The sequence below is a fragment of the Callithrix jacchus genome, chromosome 2, assembly GCF_049354715.1.
Source record: "Callithrix jacchus isolate 240 chromosome 2, calJac240_pri, whole genome shotgun sequence".
Taxonomy (NCBI): Eukaryota; Metazoa; Chordata; class Mammalia; order Primates; family Cebidae; genus Callithrix; species Callithrix jacchus.
In genome coordinates, this window is record NC_133503.1 from 22,276,451 (window position 1) to 22,296,435 (window position 19,985).

A 19,985-nucleotide genomic window follows, 5' to 3' on the forward strand; every position below is an offset into this window, starting at 1 on the left:
CAGGACACAGCTGAGCATAGGGAAAGAGAATATCACGTGTGCTTTATTCAAAGCAGGGGGGTTAAGTGAAAGATATTACACTGAATGTGGAGGACTCCAGCTTCCTTCTACCACTCAGCTCCCAGAATGCAACAGCCAGGCTCATAGCACAACACAGGTAGATTGGATGGTTGTTTTCAGGGGAAGTAGACCAACGCAAGAAAAGAATCCCGCAGCTACTGCCCTTTGGGTGTCCCCAGTGGAGTGGTGGCTGGGTCTTTCTGGTCAGTATTTCTCTCTTAAGTCAAAGAATAGCCAAAGGCTCCCCCAATGTAGTCAAAGACTGAGCATGGCTTCTAACTTGAAATGTAGATAGCAAGTAAATTAACAGGAACAATAAAACACTGAGAAAACAAAGACAATGTGATGATAAGAAGAAAATTTAAAATAAGTCAGTATTTTCTTCATACAGATAAAAAATTGCATCTATAAAAAAGGAACGAGCTTTTCTCCCAGCTTTGTTGAAGTGTGATTGGCAAAGAAAAATTGTATTTATTTAAGGTGTATAATGCGATGTTTTGATATACATATATTTGTAAAATGAGCACCACAATCAAACTAATTAGCAGGCCTCACACAGTTACCTTTTTTTGGGTTGGAACACTTGAAGTCTACTCTCTTGGCAAATTTCAAATATAACATACATTTCTAACTGTAGTCACCATGCCATGCATTAGTTCTCCAGAACTTTTTTGTCTTATAACTGAGACTTTGTATCTTTTGAATAACATCGTCTCTTTCTCCCCACACTCCAGTTTCTGATAATCACCATTCTACTTTGTTAATATGAGTTCAAGGTTTTTTTTTTTTTTTTTTAGATTGCATATAAGTAAGATCATGCAGTGTTTGTATTTCTGTTATCTTATTTCACTCAGCATAGTGTCCTTCTGGTTCATCCATGCTATCACAAATGGCAGGATTTCCTTCTTTTTGAACACCAAATAACATTCCATTGTGCACATATGCCACATTTTCTTTAGCCTTTTATCTGTTGATGGATACTTAGGCTATTTCCATATCTTGGCTACTGTGAATGCTGCTACAATTAAACATGGGAGTGCAGATATCTCTTCAAGTTAGTAATTTTACTTCCTTTGGACGTACACCCAGAGGTGCGACTGCTGGATCATATGGTAACAATGTTTTTAATTTTTTTGAGAGATTTCCATTCTGTTTTCCGTAATAACTGTATCAATTTACATTCCCACCAATGGTGTACAATAGTACCCTTTCTTACACAGCCTTGCCAACACTTTTGATCATAGTCATTCTAACATGTATGTGGTAATATTTTATTATAGTTTTTATTTACACATCCTTGATGATTAGTGATATTGAGCATCTTTTCATATGTCTGTTGACCATGTTTATGTCTTCAACAGAAAAATGCCCTTTCAGGTTCTTTACTCATTTTTTAATTGGGTTATTTGTTTTTTGCTATTGTGTTCTATGAGTTCCTTACCTCATTTGGGATATTAACTATCTTGCTGTTTTCCTTTATAATTTGATTATTTGCTATAGTAATGGTGTTTTTCTTTATAATTTGATTATTCTCTGTAGATATTAACTATAGATTTTTGCTTTGGGGTTAGAGTGAGGCATAACAGCCTATTTTAAGCCAATAACAACTTAACGGTGGTATCTCTTCTTCATTTCTAAAGGACAGCTTTTCTAGGTAAAGTATTCTTGGTTGCCTTTTTTCTCCCAACACTTTGACTATATCATCCTACTCTCTCCTGGCCTGGAATATTTCTGTGGAGACATCCTCCGTGATCTTATAGTATTCTTTTATGTTTGGTGAGTTTCTTTTCTCTTGCTGCTCTCAAAATTCTTTCTTTATCTTTGACTTTTGATGTTTTTATTACAATGGATTTGGCGAAGTACTCTTGGGGTTGAATTTGTTTGAAGACATTTGAACTTCATGTATCTGGACATCCATATCTCTCCCCACAGTTGGAAAGTTTTCAGCCATTATTTCTTTAAATACGTTTTTTGCCCTTTTCTCCTCTCTTCCTCCTTCCATTAGACTTGTACACATGGTTTTCAACTTACAATGGTCCAACTTACAACTTTTCAACTTTATGATGGCATGAACGTGATATACATTCAGTATAAACCATACTTCAGGTCCTCATATAATCATTCTGTTTTATACTTTCAGTACAATTTTTAATAAATGACATGAGATATTCAGTGCTTTATTATAAAATAGGTTTTTTGTTAGATAATTTTGTCCAGCGTTAGGTTACTGTAAGTGTTCTAAGCATGTTTAAGGTAGATTAGGCTGAGTTATGGTGTTAGGTAGGTCAGGTGTATTAAATGCATTTTTGACTTATGATATTGTCAACTTATGATGGGTTTATTGAGACATAACCCCATTCTAAGTCAAGGAGCCTCTATATTAATTCTCTTAATGGCATTCCACAAATTCTGTAGGCTATCTTTTCTCTTTCTCATCCTTTTTTCTTTAGTGACAGGATAATTTCAAATGACTTGTCTTTGAGTTCATAGATTCTTCATTTTCTGCTAGGTTGAGTCTGCTGTTGAAGACCTCTGTTGCGTTTTAACTTCATCCATTATATTATTCAGCTCCAGAATTTCTTTCTTTTTGAAAATAATTTCTTTCTGGAGAGTTTATTGTTTTGTTCATGTGTTGCTTTTCTGATAATGTTGCGTCATCTATCTCAATAAAGAGAAGAGTTATTCTCTTCTAGCTCAATGACCTTCCTTAAAACAATTATTTCAAATTCTTTGTCAGGGAATTCATAGATCTCCATTCCTTTGGGGGTGGTTATTGAAAAATTGTTCCTTTGTTCGTGTCATGGTTCTTTGCTAGTGTCACAATTATTTTCTGTGTTCCTTGAAGTGTTAGCTTGCTGTCTTTGCATTTGAAGAAGCAATTAACTCCTCTAGTCTTTACTGACCAGCTTTAAGAGAGAAACACCTTCACCAGTCAGTCTGACTAGGGATTCTGAGGCTCTCTCTGAACTTTTATATGAAGATGTCCCCTCCCCACCTCTTATTCTCTCTTGGGGGATGAATTATTAAGATTATTTGCCTTCTCTTGGTTCTGCAGAGCCAAACCAGGTGCTGAGATCCTCTCACTTGTTTTCCTAGAATTGTGCCCTGAAATACTCAGCTTTGCATACTTTTTTTCCCAATCCTGCCAAGTCAGGCTGTCTGTCTGCACATACTTATAAACCTCCTGCTGGGATGCACACTTTCAGTCCATGAGGCCACAAGTGGGAAGCTGGCATGGGGGCAGGGGAGTTGTGTGAGGCATGCATAACATTGTAGAAGCCTGTGGGTCAGTTGGGGAGTCTGCAGGTGAGTTGTCTCAAGTAGTTTTGGGCAAGTGTCTTGATGAAGTTCATGAAGCACTTAATTAAAACTGCAACCCTTTGCTGAATGTGCAGTCTTGGTTGCTGTGAGTTTATTCTCTTCTCTATTTGCAATCTTTCCCAACTGCTTAGCTCTGCCAATCACCATGGTACTTTGAGTGGTAAAGAAAGGTGGAAAAGAAAGGTGTAGCCCTCTTGAGCAGCATTCCACATGACTGGGGAAGCCAGGTGCTCACTTCCTATGTTCTTACTTTCTCTCATGGGAGAAATCATGGGCCGAGAGATTCTCTTTTTGTACTGAGCTGTACTGCCCTAGGGGAGGAGTGACATGGGTATAGTGAACTTTTTCTTCTTACTCTCTTTAATGTGCTTTTCTCAGATTTTTTTCCCAACAGTGTGCTGGAACTTCTCTGCTGGATTTTTCAGACTCCCACAAAGGTAGTATGATCTATGAGTGGTTGTCAAAAGTGATGCTCTATGGGGGAGATAATGGTAGAAAACTTCTATTTCACCGTTTTGCTGATGTTACTCCTCATACTGAGCATCTTGACAGTTAAAAATATGGTAACAGGAATAGAAGTCACAATAAAAGATCTCTGTGATAAAGTAGAGGAAATCTTGAATGTAGATAGAAAACAGGAGAGAAAAGCTAGAAGACAGGGAGAAAACAGAGGAGATTTATGTAGGGGAACCAACATTTACTTAATAAAAATTCTAAAAAGGGAATACAAAACTAAATAACAAAAATAACACCTAAGAAATAATAAACATATTCAACAACAGAAGGACATGAGTTTCTAGCTGGAAAGCATCAACCAAACTATTCAAAACAATGACATTAGAAGGGCCCTCACAAAGCACAACGCATTCCAGAATGCCAGAAATAGAGATTTTAAAGCTTTCAGAGAGAAGAAATAGGTCATATACAGAAAAGACGAATCAGAATGGCATGAGACTTTTAGACAGCTACATTGGAAGCTAGAAGTCAATGAAGAAGTGCCCTTAGATTACTGAAGGAAAATAATTTTCACTCTAGAATTACTTTTCCAGACAAACTACAAATCAAGTGTAAGGACTAAAAGACACTTTCCAATATGTAAGGTTTTAAAAATTTTACATCTCGTGGTAACTCTTCTCAGTTTGTGTCAACTTTACTGAGAGAATAAAACAACAAATAGAAAATCATGGGATACTGGAAGTGGGGGATCCAATACAATGGAGAGCTAAAGGGAATTCCCAGGCTAATGGCGAAAGAAGTCCCACAATGACAGATGTTTGACAGGTCTAGAAACCCAGTACAGGTTGAAAGGAAAACGTGGAAGGCTCCATGGTGGATGTTCCTAAGAAAAGTGGAACTGGCTGGGGGTGGTGGCTCATGCCTGTAATCTCAGCACTTTGGGAGGCTGAGGCAGGTGGATCATGAGGTCAGAAGTTTAAGACTAGCCTGGCCAGCATGGTAAAACCCCATCTCTACTAAAAATACAAAAAAATTATCTGGGAATGGTAGCATGTGCCTGTAGTCCCAGTTACTTGGGAGGCTGAGGCAGAAGAATTGCTTGAACCTGGGAGGTGGAAGTTGCAGTGAGCCAAGATCGCACCACTGCATTCTAGCCTGGATGTCAGAGCAAGACTCCCTCTCAAAACACAACAAAAAAGAAAAGTGAAACTGAGAGACTGCTAGTGGATTCAGGTATATTGAGAGAAATTCTTAGGGTTCCATGGGAGAGTTGGGGGATAAATTAGTAACAGGAACATAGAAAACTTAGCAAGAAACAATGTTAATCCCAACAACAGCAAAAACAAAGAAAGATAATTCCAGAAAAAAACACAAAGTTGTACAAGAAAGAAAACAAAGTCATAGTATGGTCACTCCATAGTTTTAGTATTGTATAGTATAGTTACAGTATTGGAAAGGATGGTGTTGAAAATTTAGTTATAGTATTAGAAATGTTAGCATTGGAAATGTAAGTATTTTAAAAAGTACTTAACAAAAGCATGACACAAATGTGTTAGGAGGACAGAGAGAGAGGAAGGGTATGTAGGCAGGGGACCTGTGTGGGAATATTAAGGTCAGAGGGGACAGCCAGTGGGTACGATATAAAACGCAAAAATCAGAATGTACTGGTTTACAAACATTATTTTTATATATGGAAGGAAATAACCAAGATAAACATCCCAAAGCTGACAGTGATTGGCCCTAGAGAGAAAATAGGGGTTACAAAGAGAGACAAGAAATCTTGTTTATCCAGTATAAACCTTGTGGAACTATTTGATTTTTTAAAAGATGTTTTATACAAATGACTCTGATAAATTTAAACAAATTTAACAAAGGGAAATAAAAGCATCTTCTCATCTCACTGTCTGCATATTAATTGTAAATGGTGAATATTCTTTTGGACTTTGTTTTCTATGTAGTATAACAAATATAATTTTTAATTTCCCATGATTAAATAGTACTATGCAAATTGTGTTTCATTTCTTTTTCACTTGCAGCTTGCATATGTTTTCCACCTTGGAGAGGGTGATAGTAATACTTTTTAACAAATTATGTTTTATTAGTCACAACTGCAACTTTTTGCATTGGGGATATAGCAGTACCTGTAAGTAGAAGAATAATTAGGGGTCCCATTTCTTTGGGCCTTCCCTTCTGCTTGCTCAATGTTGGGTATCATTTGTTTAAACTCCTACTCAGGTGTTTATCAATGAGGGTTTAATAAAATATGACTTCTTGGCTGGGGGCGGTGACTCATGCTTGTAATCCCAGCACTTTGGGAGACCAACATGAGTGGATCACAAAGTCAAGAGATTGAGACCATCCTGGCCAACATGGTGAAACCCTGTCTCTACTAAAAATACAGAAATTAGCTGGGCATGGTGGTGTGCGCCTGTAGTCCCAGTTACTCACGAGGTTGAGGCAGGAGAATCGCTTCAACCTGGGAGGCGAAGTTTGCAGTGAGCTGAGATGGTGACATTGGACTCCAGCTTGGCAACAGAGTGGGACTCTGCCTCAATAAATAAATAAATAAATAAATAAATAAATAAATAAAATAAAGCATGACTTCTTTTTTGTTTTTTTGGAGATGTCTCACTTGTTGCCCAAGCTGGAGTGCAATGGCGTGATCTTGGCCCACTGTAACCTCCACCTCCCAGATTAAAGTGATTCTCCTGCCTCAGCCCCCCAAGTTGCTGGGATACAGGCATGTTCCACCATGCTCAGCTAATTTTTGTATTTTTAGTAGAGATGGGGTTTCACCATGTTGGCCAGGCTGGTCTTGAACTGCTGACCTCAGGTGCTCCGCCTGCCTTGACCTCCCAAAGTGCTAGGATTACAGGTGTGAGCCACTGCATTTGGCCTTAAATATGACTTCTCCCAGAGATATTTATGACTTAATAGATAACTCCTGAAGATTAAAGGACCTCATAACTTTAAGAATGAGCTACTAATAAGGAAATTCCAGGTACTTTCATAGAAAGTAGCAGAAATAGTTTTTGGGTAGAGGATATCCATCGATATCCTTTCTCTCTATATATATATCTATATATATAGATATAAAATTTATATATGAAATATATAATGTATACATATACATTATATATAAAAATATATGTAAATTATATGTATATTTCATATATAAATGACATATTATAAAATTATATATATTATATATAACAATTTCTATATATGTATTTTTTTTCTAACCCTGCTTCCTATGTGAGAAGGGGAACTTCCTGTTGTGAGTTACCGGCCCCCCACTACAAAAATTCTTCCTCTCTTCCTGCAACTCCAGACAACCAGGGCATGGGCACCTGCTCCACTCTTGACACCCTTCTGCCCAGGGCTTTGATCTTGAGAGAGTAACAGAGAAATGGACAGAGGCTCATGTTTTGCGGTGGTATGCCGGGTTACAAGTTGCATCCCACTCTTCCTCCCATTTTCCTTATCTGGTGTCCATGCTGTCATCCATTGCTGTCTGTTCCTGCTACCCGCTCTGTGGCCTTGGGGGTGGGTCTCTACCCTCCTAGTCTATCTCCATCTTAGGGCTGAGCAGAAACCTAGCTTTTCCATTTCCACAGTGCCAAGATGCCTGGCTACAGTGTCTAAGGAGAAAGTAGCAGTGACTGGAGACAATGGAAGAGGAACACACATTAGAGAACAATACTGAACAGGATAGAACTGCCTTTGGGCCTAGGGCAGATCCATCTTGCTTATGGCCTGCCTTTATGTGACTGGAAACAGCAACTATGCCTTCAACCCTCCCCTCTCCTGGAAGTTCTCTAGTCATCTTGCATATTGATTTCAAACCCCAAACAGAGCAAGCAGTGTTTCCCCTCATACCTGTGTAAGACTGACCTCTTTTTAGGATGACCAGTAGTAAGAACACCATTTCTCTTCAAGGGAGACCCCACCCTCTCCACAGAGCTTTGGTCCGACTCTGTGGCTCAGAGAAGACTATCACAAAGGAGTTTTAGATGGGTACCTTTCCTCAATCCGGGGGGACTGAGTCTATGACCACTTTGCCACCCTAACAAGAAAGGATGCAATTAACTGTACTGCCAGTGAGGAGCAGTTGGTAGTCTGTCACTCAACACTTGCACCTGCCTATCTGATGAAGGATCGATCTGCGTGCTCAGTATCTAGATGGGAATCATAGTTCTAATAGCCAAATTAGTACCCGTTGTTCACATGAAAAAGTTCTGGCTGAAGCTGGAGTGGAATACATAGCTTAGATCCAAGGCCAATAAGACCTTTCCTTCTCATCCTCAATCTAAATCCTGGGACCTCCGTGCTCAGAAATGTCAATGGGTAGTGAGAGACAAGGAAGAGATCCTGCATTCATTAGCCCACCAGTGATGTGGCAAGGATGGTGGGCTTGCCCCAACCATTCACCTGTGGATGGGCTGGAGAGCCAGCAGGAGTAACACTACTCATGGTTGAATAAAATGTCAAAGGATGATCAGTTAGATTAGCTTTTCTTCTTTCCTCTTCCCTCTCTGTGGAGGAGTGGGTAAGTGGGGAGGGATAGAAGGATATATGTTCTTTCCGGAAAAGAAGGAAGAAAGCCTTCCCTGCAACATCTAATAGAGTGTCTGGAACGTGGTGGCTACTTAGTAAATTCTTGTTAATGAGGAGCAGCAAATGATCAGATTCTAATGAGAGACACAAAAAGAAAAGGAACTCAGAGAAGGCTTCTTGGAGGAGAGGGCACTTTAGAGTCATATCCTCCATCCTTCTTCGGCCTGTCTGCCTCTGGGGCACAGCCCATGTGAGCTTCAGTAATTAAAATGTTTTCCTAAGTAGCTAATTCACTCTAAGTGATAGGAGCATGAAGTGTTACTAGCTGTCATTACTTTGTGCGGGTGTTAGATAGAACTTTTGGATCAATTAGTAGCGTCATTGAAGTTGAATACAATAGTGATATGATCTGGGATCTGGAAGTTCTTAAATTTTATTCTGCTACAACTATCTCATAAAACTCAGGCTTTCTGAAAAATTATTGACAAAAGGAAAAGAAATCTCAATAAAGCCTCCAGGTACACCTGACTAATAACTGGCTCATATCCAAAAATTATATACTAGGTATGGAGACTTTCAACCCACCATTCTTCTCAGTAAGTCACCCCTGCAGCCAGCCCATACCCACACAGATTTGGATGACAGGCGGCACAATTGAAAAAATGTGGGTGTCCATAGAGTCCATGGCAGAAAGGAAGAAAGGGATTGAGGTGGGAGCATTGCATATGCAGAAGGAGTGTACAGGAAACACTCAGGGTATGGTGAGCACACCCATTTAGCTGACTCGTTAATCTGCTTGTTACTCACTTTGCCTCTCTGTCAAAAGGAGGCATTTCACTAAGGTCCTGAGAAATTGTCTTCCTAAGGAAAGTTATTGATGGAAATTTATGGATGTTTGATGAATATTGCTAAAATTTGTGTAACCAAATTTGTGAACTTCTAGCAAATATCCCCCTGTAGACCTGTGAGAAACAATATTAGGGTTGACCCACTCAGTTCAGGATTTTTTTTTTTTTTCTGTTAAAAAAGCAAGCATTTCAAGCAGCGAGTAGACCAGCAGTCTGTACCCCAGGCCTTATACGTCAATAGACTTGCACCAGGGATCCAAGTCTTTCTCAGAGTGATCATACTACTGTATTAGAGGTCTTTAGAGAAACTGAACCAATAGGAGATGATATAGATATATAGAAAGAGACTTATGAGGACTCAGTTCACCGGATGATGGAGACTGAGAAGTCTCACTATTTGACACCTGCAATCTGGAGGCCCGGGAAAACCAGTGAGATAGTTCAGTCCAAACCCAAAGGCCTGAGAACCAGAGGAGCCAGTGGTGTAAATCCCAGCCAGAGTCTGCAGCCCTGGCAGCCAGGAACACTGATCTCTGATAACAGGAGAACATGGATGTTGACTCCTTCAAGCAGAAGGAGTCAATTCACCCATCCCTGCCTTTTTGTACTAGTCAGATCCTTAATAGATAGGATCATGCTTATGGGTGAGGACAATCTAGCCAGTCTTCTGATCCACACGCTAATCTTCTCCAGAAACACCCTCACAGACATACCTAGAAATAAAGTTTTATCAGTTATCTGGACATCCCTTAGCCTAGTCAGGTTGACTTACACAATTAACCAACATACCAGCCGCACACTTATTTATCTATGTATTTATTTACTTGTTTATTTATATTTTTAGAACTTTTTTTCTTTGAGGTGGAGTCTCTTATTCCTCATCTGGAGTACAGTGATGCAATCTTGGCTCACTGCAACTTCCGCCTTCTGGGTTCAAGTGATTGTCCTGTCTCAGCCTCTTTAGTAGCTGGGACTACAGGTGTGCGCCACCATGCCCAGCTAATTTTTTGTATTTTTAGTAGAGATGGGGTTTCACCATGTTGGCCAGGATGGTCTCGATCTCTTGACCTCATGATCTGCCCACTTTGGTCTCTCATAGTGCTGGGATTATAGGTGTGAGCCACCACGCCCAGCCTAGAACTTTTATTTTAGGTTCACGAGTCCATGTGCAGATTTGTTATATAGGTAAACCTATATCCTGGGGATTTGTTGTACAGATTATTTCATACAGATTATTTTATATTTAGTACCTAGGTACTAAAACTAGTACCCAATAGTTATTTTTTTCTGATCCTCTCCCTCCTCCCACCCTCCACTTTCTAATAAGCCCCAGTGTCTGCTGGTCCCCTCTCCGTATCTATGTGTTCTCATTATTTAGCTCTCACTTATAAGTGAGAGCATGCAGTATTTGGTTTTCTATCCCCATGTTAGTTTGCCAGTGATGATGGCCTCCAGCTCCATCCATGTTCCTGCAAAGGACATGATCCCATTCTTTTTTTATGGCTGCATAGTATTCCATGCTACCCTCACACTTTTGTTGTTAGGGCAGGCTCTGGGAGCTTTGGGATAAAGGAGACCCTTAGAATTTTCCCCCTTCATTTAGTCAAATTAGATACAGAGCCTCAAATTGATCAACAGGACTCACCAGTCCCTCCCTTTCCATCTCTATACTCAGGCCTCCTTATCTTGAATTGTGGATGAGCTTCCACCACATGGCCGAGGGCAAAGGCGGCATGGCCACAGTCCGCTCCAAGCTCATATCAACCAAGCCTAGCAATCTTGGGAGAAAAATGATTCCCCCAATCCATTTTAGAAGAATTAGAAATGTGGAAGAGACTATGATCACTAATAGTAGTATTACTATTACTCGCTTATCCTGTGAACCAATCACTTTAGCCAAGGGGGATAAGGATAGGCCATGCACTAATTCTTTCAGAATGGAATTGGCAAGTCCCACCAAACTCACATGGGAAGCATAACAAGGGGGCAGTGAATTCATGAATGGAGGTGTTTGTGTGTGGAGCAAGGCTGTTATTGAAAGAACCGGAGGAGAGAAATACCAATAAGCCAAAGTAGCAGATGTACCCAAACTGGGAAAGCTCGAAAAGAGAGCAATGAGACTTGGTGTGAAAACTAAGACGCAGAACTTGGAGAAACTCCCAAGTAGAAGGCAATACCTTCAAAAGATTTTAGGGCTGGAGGCTTTAATTGTGTATGGGGGAGGAAGCCGTTAATGGCATTGCCAGGCCTTGACACTGCTGGAAAAGTGACTTCAAGAGCCAGTCACACTTCTTTCTATATAAAGGTCAGTGGACCCTTCCTGGCTAGAACAAGGATACTGATCTGTGGAGGCATCATGGTTTCCTTTTTCCTAACTTAATAATAAAGATGTCAGGGTCTCTTTCCCACTGTAGTGGGAAGTTTCTTTCCCATGACTAGAGATCACTGAACTGGTAGGAAGATTGCCAGGTTAGCCAAAGGAAATCTGCCGCTTTTGTTTAAGTCCTGGAGATACCCAGTGCTTCTCGAAAGGTAGTCTGTGTCATGATGTGGTGAGCTCTGATGAAACACCATGGGTCGGGGGTAGCAGTGAATCTTTAGAAACTCAAAAGTGAGCAGGGGAACCACAGGTAAGTTTGGATCGATTGAAAGGATAATCAGCTGAGCTCCTAGGAAAGGGGGGTAAGTGAAAGTGTCATTTTCCCCTGACATATCTCCAAGATAAAATTTTGGTGTGGCAATACAGATCAAGCTCATTAATTTGTTTGGCATTGGTTACTGAGGTTGAATGATCGAGACTGCTTGGGCTATTGTGTTAAGAAGAATTCCGAAGCGGTATCGGGCTCAGCCAGGAGCAATGCTATCAGCGACAGAGCAAAACCTGCCAGTGTTATAGAAATGGAACATGTAGAATGTATCTATTATATTTGGCTTCCCCAGGGAAACGATTTCCTGAGGATTTCTCCCGGGAAACTATTACAAAGGAAGAAAAAAATGCCATATGCCACAAAGGTGTTCTCCTCGGTGTTATTTACAACACCAGCAATTTGTTCTACAGAAGGAGAATGGTCACTTGTGAGAATTAAATTGTTGATCATGAAGACCATTTGGAAACATGGGAAAATGTGGGACGTAAGTTGAGTAAAAAGAAAATATTTATATACATAATAGATGCAATAAGGTAAAAATGGCATATGACACACACACACACACATTTTTGTGCATCTAAGGCTCATTTATTTCATGTTCACTTGTATTTGAAACCCAGCTCCTATCACACAGTAGGTACACAATAAATACTTTTTGACTTTTTTGTGGCTAACTTTACATTTTTTTTGCAATAAAAATAGTTTTCCCAAAAAGAATAAAAACCAAAACAGAAACTTAAACCTCCAAAGGTTAATGTGTTAGTTGTTCTTCTCAGAAATAATGATTTGTGGGAGGCTAAGGTGGGTGGGTCACAAGGTCAAGAGATCAGACTATCCTGGCCAACATGGTGAAACCCCGTCTCTACTAAAAATACAAAAAAACATAGCTGGGCATGGTGGCACACCCCTCTAGTCCCAACTACTCAGGAGTCTGAGGCAGGAGAATAGCTTGGACTCAAGAGGCGGAGGTTGCAGCGGGCCGAGGTCGAGCCACTGTACTCCAGCCTGGAGACTGGGCGAGACTCCGTCTCAAAAAAAAAAAATTTTTTTTTGTTCTGCTTCTCATCACACCCACTCAGGCTCTTTCTAGGGCTTCACTGAACAGCTCCTAAGATGCAAGTTCCCTTAAATTCCTACAGGCGGTGGCACTACCAACAATACTTCTCTATTCTTCCTTTGCCTTCAGATGCTCAGACTTGGGGTTCCTGTATTCCGAAAGCATCTGCGTTTATTTTTCTACCAGAGATTTTTGATTTGCCCCAAAGGAAGGTTTTTTCCCCCCCATTTTATGTGGTGTGAGGGATAACTAACTATGAGAATGGTCTAAATGGCATCTCCAAGGCCAGGGGAAAGCTTCTGATGGAATTCAAAATTCAGATCTGAAGCTTATGAATACGGTTACTGGGAGTGATTGACAGATTGAGGCCAGGTATCAAACAGACCTCAGATATTGACAGAACCTCTTCTCATTGGAATGACCTCTCACTAATGTGGGCAAGTGATCAATTACTGTGTACCTTCACTACCTTCAGAAACTCTCCTAATATTCCCTAATTCCATCTAACAGTATTTTTCCCCCTCCAAACCACACAATAGCCCTTGACTAGGAAATTAAAGTTTATTTTCAATTTCCTCAGGCAAAGCAAAAGCAAGGGTGAATTAACAGTCTGTAGCTTTCTGGGACTAGAAAAGCATTGAAAATGTAGTGAGGAGTCACAATGTAGGAAAATTGTCCAAAGACAATGCAATATTTAGCTGATGGTAATCTCAGAAGATCTACTGGCAGGATAGCAGCAGTTGGATGAATGGGCAATATCTCTGGGAACAAAGGAAAAGAGGAGAGGGGAGGCAGTTATTGCAATGACGTAGACCAAGAAAAAAGCCATGGTTTATCTGTCTATACCAATCTTAATATACTAGACAACACAATATCTGTCCATTTCACTGGGTCCAAAATAGTCAACTCACTGTCACATGTAATTCGCTCATTGTAAAGTAATAGTTTTCTGTCTTTATTTCTCACCTGAATATCTTCTGTTCCCAGCCCTTTCTTTTGAATAACATCATTTTTTTCTTACCATAACAATAATTCTTGCATGTATCTATTCTACAAATTTTTATTGAATTTCTACCATGAGCAGGCAGTATTTGAAGTACAAAGGAAAGAGTGGGCAGTGAAAAATGGTCAGGGACACAGGTTAATTAAAGAGATAACTACAGTTCAGTGCTATGATGCAAGAATGTAATAGAGGCTCTCAAAACACAAAGGTGGGGCCTAACCCACTCTGAGGAAGGCTCTCTGGAGGAGGCAATAGATAAGCTAGTTTTGAAGATAAAATGCCCTAGATGGTGGAAGAAGCATCCTGTAACACCTGTGATCCCTCTTAGATAAAAGGGCTGAGCATATATGTGTGTTTTCCCTCAGTATTTTAAACACACACACACACACACACACACACACACACACACACACACAGAGATTAGATTTATAGATAGAATAATTATCTAAATGTACATAGATTTATGGAACTGTGATCTATATAGCATTCAATGTTGTTTTTTTTCTATGTCTTTAATATGTGTTGAAAACATGGATTTTGATAGATTAATATTATATTTAATAGGTGTTTCATAATATATTTGATCATTCTCTGTGTCTGTCAGAGTTTTTGTTTGTAAGCCACAGAAAACAACACTGGTTATATTAAGCAGAAGATGAATTTACTGGAATCATATTAGGTAGCTCTAGGACCTATGGGAGGCCTGGAAAAATAGGCTAAGAAAAGGGACAGAAATCAAAATAGGCTCAGCAGTGGGACCTCTAGCCAGGGCTGACCACAGAAACAATCTGTCTCTGGAATTTACTTAGGTTTTAATGTTCTAAACAGGGGCATCTTGCTGACCAAGCCTAGGTGATGTGTCCTACTTTACCTACAAGAGGACAGGCAGTATGAAGGATTGCTCTGTTTGATTCTGTAGTGAGAAGGCCCTTACTCCCATTAAGAGTCCCCAGTAGGGTCTACCTCTCAAACAGGATTTAGGATGTGGCTAGCAGGAAACCACCAAGAACATCTTACTACCTCCCCGTTGTTAGATGTTTGGGTTGTTTCCTTTTTTCCCCCTTTGATATTGTTTTATAAAGCTATGAAACATATTTTTCTGCAAAATTCTTGACTACCTCTCTGATGATCTCTTTAAGATAAATTCTCTAGAAATGTAATTTCTGGATGAAAGGGTATGAATTTTTTTCATCTCTTAGTAAATACTGCCAAATTGCTTCTCTGAAAAGTTGCATCAATTCAAGCTCACCCGTGGAGTGGGTATGAGGTGTGCATGGTTTCTTACCCATCCTTTTTAGAAATCATCACGCCCACGCCTTTCTAGGCTGTACTCATTTGTGCAGCCTGTACCTCACTTAAATTATGGTTCTCTGAAGTTGAAACACTTAGTGGCAAAGTGAATAATTGAGTAAATAAGTTGTTTATTTTTTTAAGTTTATTTGTGATAATTACTTTTATTGATTTTCTTCCTCATTAATTTGATTAATACAGGGGCTTCTTCTTTTAATATGCTGTAGAGAAGCTATTTCTTTTTCTATTCTGGAAAGAGCATTTACAAAGCAGCAAGTGCATCTGAAATAACAAAAGATTGAGTTCTAGAAACAAGGTTCTAGAGGGTGCTCACCCTGCCTCAGTAGGTGACTCTCATGGACGCTGTCCAAGGTATCTCTCAGACGTCCTGGGAACAGGGGCAGAGCTCATCTCCAGAAGCAGGTCCTTTCAGCAGCCATAGCAGTGATTCAACTCCTATGGCCCTCAAGTTGGATGAACACAAAACCCAAAGAGGTGATGAAATATTTCGTGACCTTTCTATTAACTTAGAGGAACACCTTTCTAGCAACAAATTGAAAGGCATGAAAAATATTAGGGCCTGGGCTTCCATCAAGAGAGTCCTAATGATGCTCAAAAAGGACCGCTTCATAAGGAATCAAGCACAGGGGATTTTGGGGACAGTGTAACATCATATGGAAATTGAAGTATCATAATTTATGTGATACTGTAATGATAGATATGTAATGTCACACTTTTGTTAATACTCATAGACCCATATTGCACAAAGAGTGACCTCTAATGTAAACCGTAAACTGAATAATAATGTATTGATATTGATTCATTATAACAAATGCACCACACTCATTCAAGATGTTAATAATAGGGAACAATGTGTTGGGGTAGGGGACTGTATATGAGAACTCTCTACTATCTGCTCAATTTTTCTGGAAATGGAAAACTGTTCTAAAAAATAAAGCCTATTAACTAAAAAACATTTCAAAAATACACACAGAGAAATAGAGTATATTCAAAAGGCAGCACTTGACTAGGAGTCTGAACCCTGGAACACCGGTCCTACTTTGTCATTCACTAGCTGTGTGGTTTTGGAGAAGTCACTTCACTTCTCTGGATTTTACCATAGGGTTGGACCACATGATTTTTAAAATGATTCCCCCTTCTGATAATATAAGATCTCAGGATTACTTAGTTTAGATTTTTCACCCTTGTCCAGACTTTGAATGTCAGTTGTAATCAAAACATGCCTTTCACTTTGCTGTCTGGCAAGAAATAATGGAATGAATAAAACACAAGTCTTTCCCACACCTGGGGGCTTAGAAGCCTCTCTAGAGCCGGCAAGACCTATATAAAAGTCAGTCATAAGACAAATAAGGCAAGCTGATGTTTTTCCAGAGAAAGCCACTTTTTTTCCTCTTTGCGTAATTTGATGTTAATGATCTGCCCTTGTTAAGTTCTCTCCCACTTGTAGATGTTTACACAATGGGTTATAACTATATAGTTTTATTGTTGGTCATTAACCATGGGTTAACCTTTTAAATGGACTTATGTGGCTTATTAAGTATGCAATTCATGACAACTAGAGATAAGTCCTGATTTTGGATCACGGGTATGAACCATCTCTGGGCGTCTGTGCTTGGCAGGTAGCCAGCTTGATGCTGAGCTCTGATTGGTTGGATGCTCTTGGGACCATGTGACCTCAGGTCCAGGCAGTAGTGCACGTTCATGGGCTGGTGGGTTGAGGTAACCGCGCTGGTCTTGAAGGAATGTCGATCTCACTGGAAAGTGTATATAGCAAAGAATAATTTTCAATTTTCCCTAAGTAAATATCTGGCAAAGCCTAGAATTGGATCATGTCCAGTTCTGCAGATAAAATGCCCCCAAACACATTTCCCCTGAAGAAAGTCTGAAAATATATGCACATTTATATTTTTCTAATTTAAGCAAATCTCATTAATGTGAATAATGCAGAATAATGTACAATGATGTAGTGGTTTATATTCTCATGCTAGTCTAGAAGGGAGTTCATTATGGTCCAATAGGAGGTTAGCACTTACTGAAACTCTTTCTATATGAGGTCTTTATACATGTAAGCTCCTACTTAGGCCAGGAATAGTAAATACACAGCAGCACTTGTGCCTCAACTCTTTTTTCTAAGCTCAAAGCAGACATTACTAATGTAAATGACATTCCTTCCTGCAGAAACAGCCAGTAGAAGTCGAAGGGGGCTTTCAAGAAGGATGTAATGAAGGCTTGTAAGAATAACCTCCCTACCAATGAAGTCAACAAGCCTATCTTCACAGGAAGCCACCTTTCCTGGAGAAGAAATCTTGCTTCTTGGAGACGACTGCCTTTAAGCTCATGGATTAATGTACCAGGATGTTAAATTGACTTTCATTGTATTCTTGGAGCTTTAACTGAGACCCCAGAACAGAGGTCAGTGATTATTAAGTACCCAATCCTTTCTGGAAAACATAGATCCTAGATATATCCTTGGGAGGTTACTGAGAGAAAGCAAAATGGTGCCTCATGTCCATCATTCACATCCATCCTGTATAAGAGAAAGAAGACCAGACATTTTAAAAGATAGGATTAAATGAAGGGATGTTTTAGGAGTGAGTAATTCCCCCTAACTACCTTTACTACTTCCCGGCAAGTAAAAGAGCTGCAAGAGTAAATGGTGGAGGTATTTGGGATGCATTAGTCTGCCTAGAAGACTCTGAAAGCTGGAGGCTGGTGGAAAATGGCCGTGATAGTTGAGCTAGGAGAGAGGGTGGCAGTAGAAGCAATAGGACTCATATCATTTGTAGGGCAAGATAAATGGGTTTTCCCATGGGCTGAGTAGGCAAAGTAGAGGGCAGTCAGCCTCATCCTCTCTGAAAGGGCTGAACCCCAGAGGGCTGCCTGTCTGTTTCTTTTACCCAAATGTCAGTTCAAATGGTACATCCTCAGAGATGCCTCCCCTGACCACCTAAGCTAATGCAGTGTTCCCTGCAGTCACACAGTATTACACCACCCGGTTTATTTCCTTGATACCACTTACAATATAAAATTCTGTTTTCCTTTTTTAGTTTATCTGGCTCCTGTCCCAAATTTTGCAGGGAGAATTAGAGGTAGAGAAGTGAGGATTTGGGGAAGGAATCTCAAAGAGGACATTCTTTACAAGATAAAATCATCTTATTAAATTTAAGTTTAATGAAAGCAGGACCTTATTCGTCTTATTCACCACTATTCCAGGTACTTGGAACAGAACCTGGCACATAGTAGCTACTCAACAAAAGTGTATAGACTAAGAAAATCTGCCAAGCACAAGCCGTAGGAGATAAATAGACATCAGTTGGTTCTGAGAATGGCAATTTTCCAGTCCATGGCCTGCTTGTAAATGCCTGTGTTAAAAGGATGTAGAGGTAGAAACAGGTAGGAATTATAAACTGGAATAAATGTTTGTCCTCTTCGAATTTCTATTATGCCTATGGTTCACTGTCTGGATAAGCATGAAGTAAGACTTTAGAGAAGTTTTTTCCTTCTTCTTTCCTTCTAGTCTCTCCTTACAATCTGCAAAGTCTGCTGGCCCCTGGAAACTGACATGGGCACTTAGCTGGTTTTGATTGATTGGGTTGGCAGTGATGAGCTCCCACTGGCCTTGATATGCCTACAGGCTTCAGGGAAAGTTGAGCCCCTGCCCAGATGTTTGGAGACAATTTGGGAAGGTGGAAATATACAAAGGACATGCATTTGCTAGTGTTATTTATGGCTTTTGTGCACATCCTCCTAAGTAATGTTAAGTTAAAATTGTTTACTTTAAGCAAGTTTGTGTCTTCAGTGATTAAGACTCCCAAAAAACAAATTTATGGAAAAAACATGGGTAAACCAGGGCATTTTGAAAGCCATTCATTTCCCATGTTTTTGATTGGAATCACAAATTAAATCTCCACAAACCTAGTCATATAGTGAAGTGAGAAATTACAGCTTTTCCTTTCTGTAAGAATTTTTTTTGAAAGCTTGAAATAAAAATAAAAATACATTTAAATAGCACTTTGCTGTTTACCAGCACTTCTACCGATATTATATCGGTGGTTGAAAAAAGATAAATTATTTAGTAAACTTTAAACTGATGAAGTCATAAAGCTGGAGAAACTTCTGGGCGCTCAGTCAATAATGGATGTTTGAGTTCAGTGTGGAGACAGAATCGCCATTGCATGTCTTATTTAGAATTGAGATTATACATCAGGTTGACCTTGAATCATGGATCAGATAACAGAAAGTTAGATAAGTCTGCTTTGAGAACTAAAAGGCCCTAAAAGTGCACTCAGATCCATGTTAAGATTTGCGGAGCCCAGGATAAGACTAATAGAGAGGTCCACTTATATATGTATAAATATTTAAAATGTGTAAATAAAGCCAGAAAACTGTTAAATTAAAATATAGTCCATCCTCCTACCTTGACAAGTAGAACTTCATGACTCTCTGGAAGGCCAGTTTTGAACTGCAAATTCTTGGATGCCTCAGGTTGATGTCTCTGATAGAATGAGGCAGGGTCAAAAGAGTCTCACTTGGGTTGCACCTCCTTTCCATTCCACTTCAAGCTCCGTCTTATACCACAGGGGCCTCAAGTGCAGGCAAGTGCATATCCCAACCCCACATCCAATCTCTGTCCACACCTTTTCAGGAAGGTGGGTCCTGGGGAAGAGGCCTGCTTGGTCCTCAGAAGTGAACTCAGGGCCATTAAGTCAGGCAGTTCCAGGCTG

The 19,985-nt window shown here is 39.8% G+C and overlaps 1 long non-coding RNA gene across 44 annotated transcripts in view; it reads left to right on the forward strand.

Annotated features, from left to right (window-relative positions):
• Positions 1 to 19,985, forward strand: part of LOC103788949 (uncharacterized) — a 196,391-nt gene that overhangs the window by 53,171 nt on the left and 123,235 nt on the right. For 42 of the 44 annotated variants that reach the window (XR_013532441.1, XR_013532452.1, XR_013532474.1 and 39 more), the window contains 2 exons: positions 17,440 to 17,673; positions 18,475 to 18,654. This is a non-coding gene — a long non-coding RNA (uncharacterized LOC103788949). The remainder of the gene's footprint in view (positions 1 to 17,439; positions 17,674 to 18,474; positions 18,655 to 19,985) is intronic. The other 2 variants (XR_013532469.1, XR_013532472.1) reach the window with 1 other exon arrangement.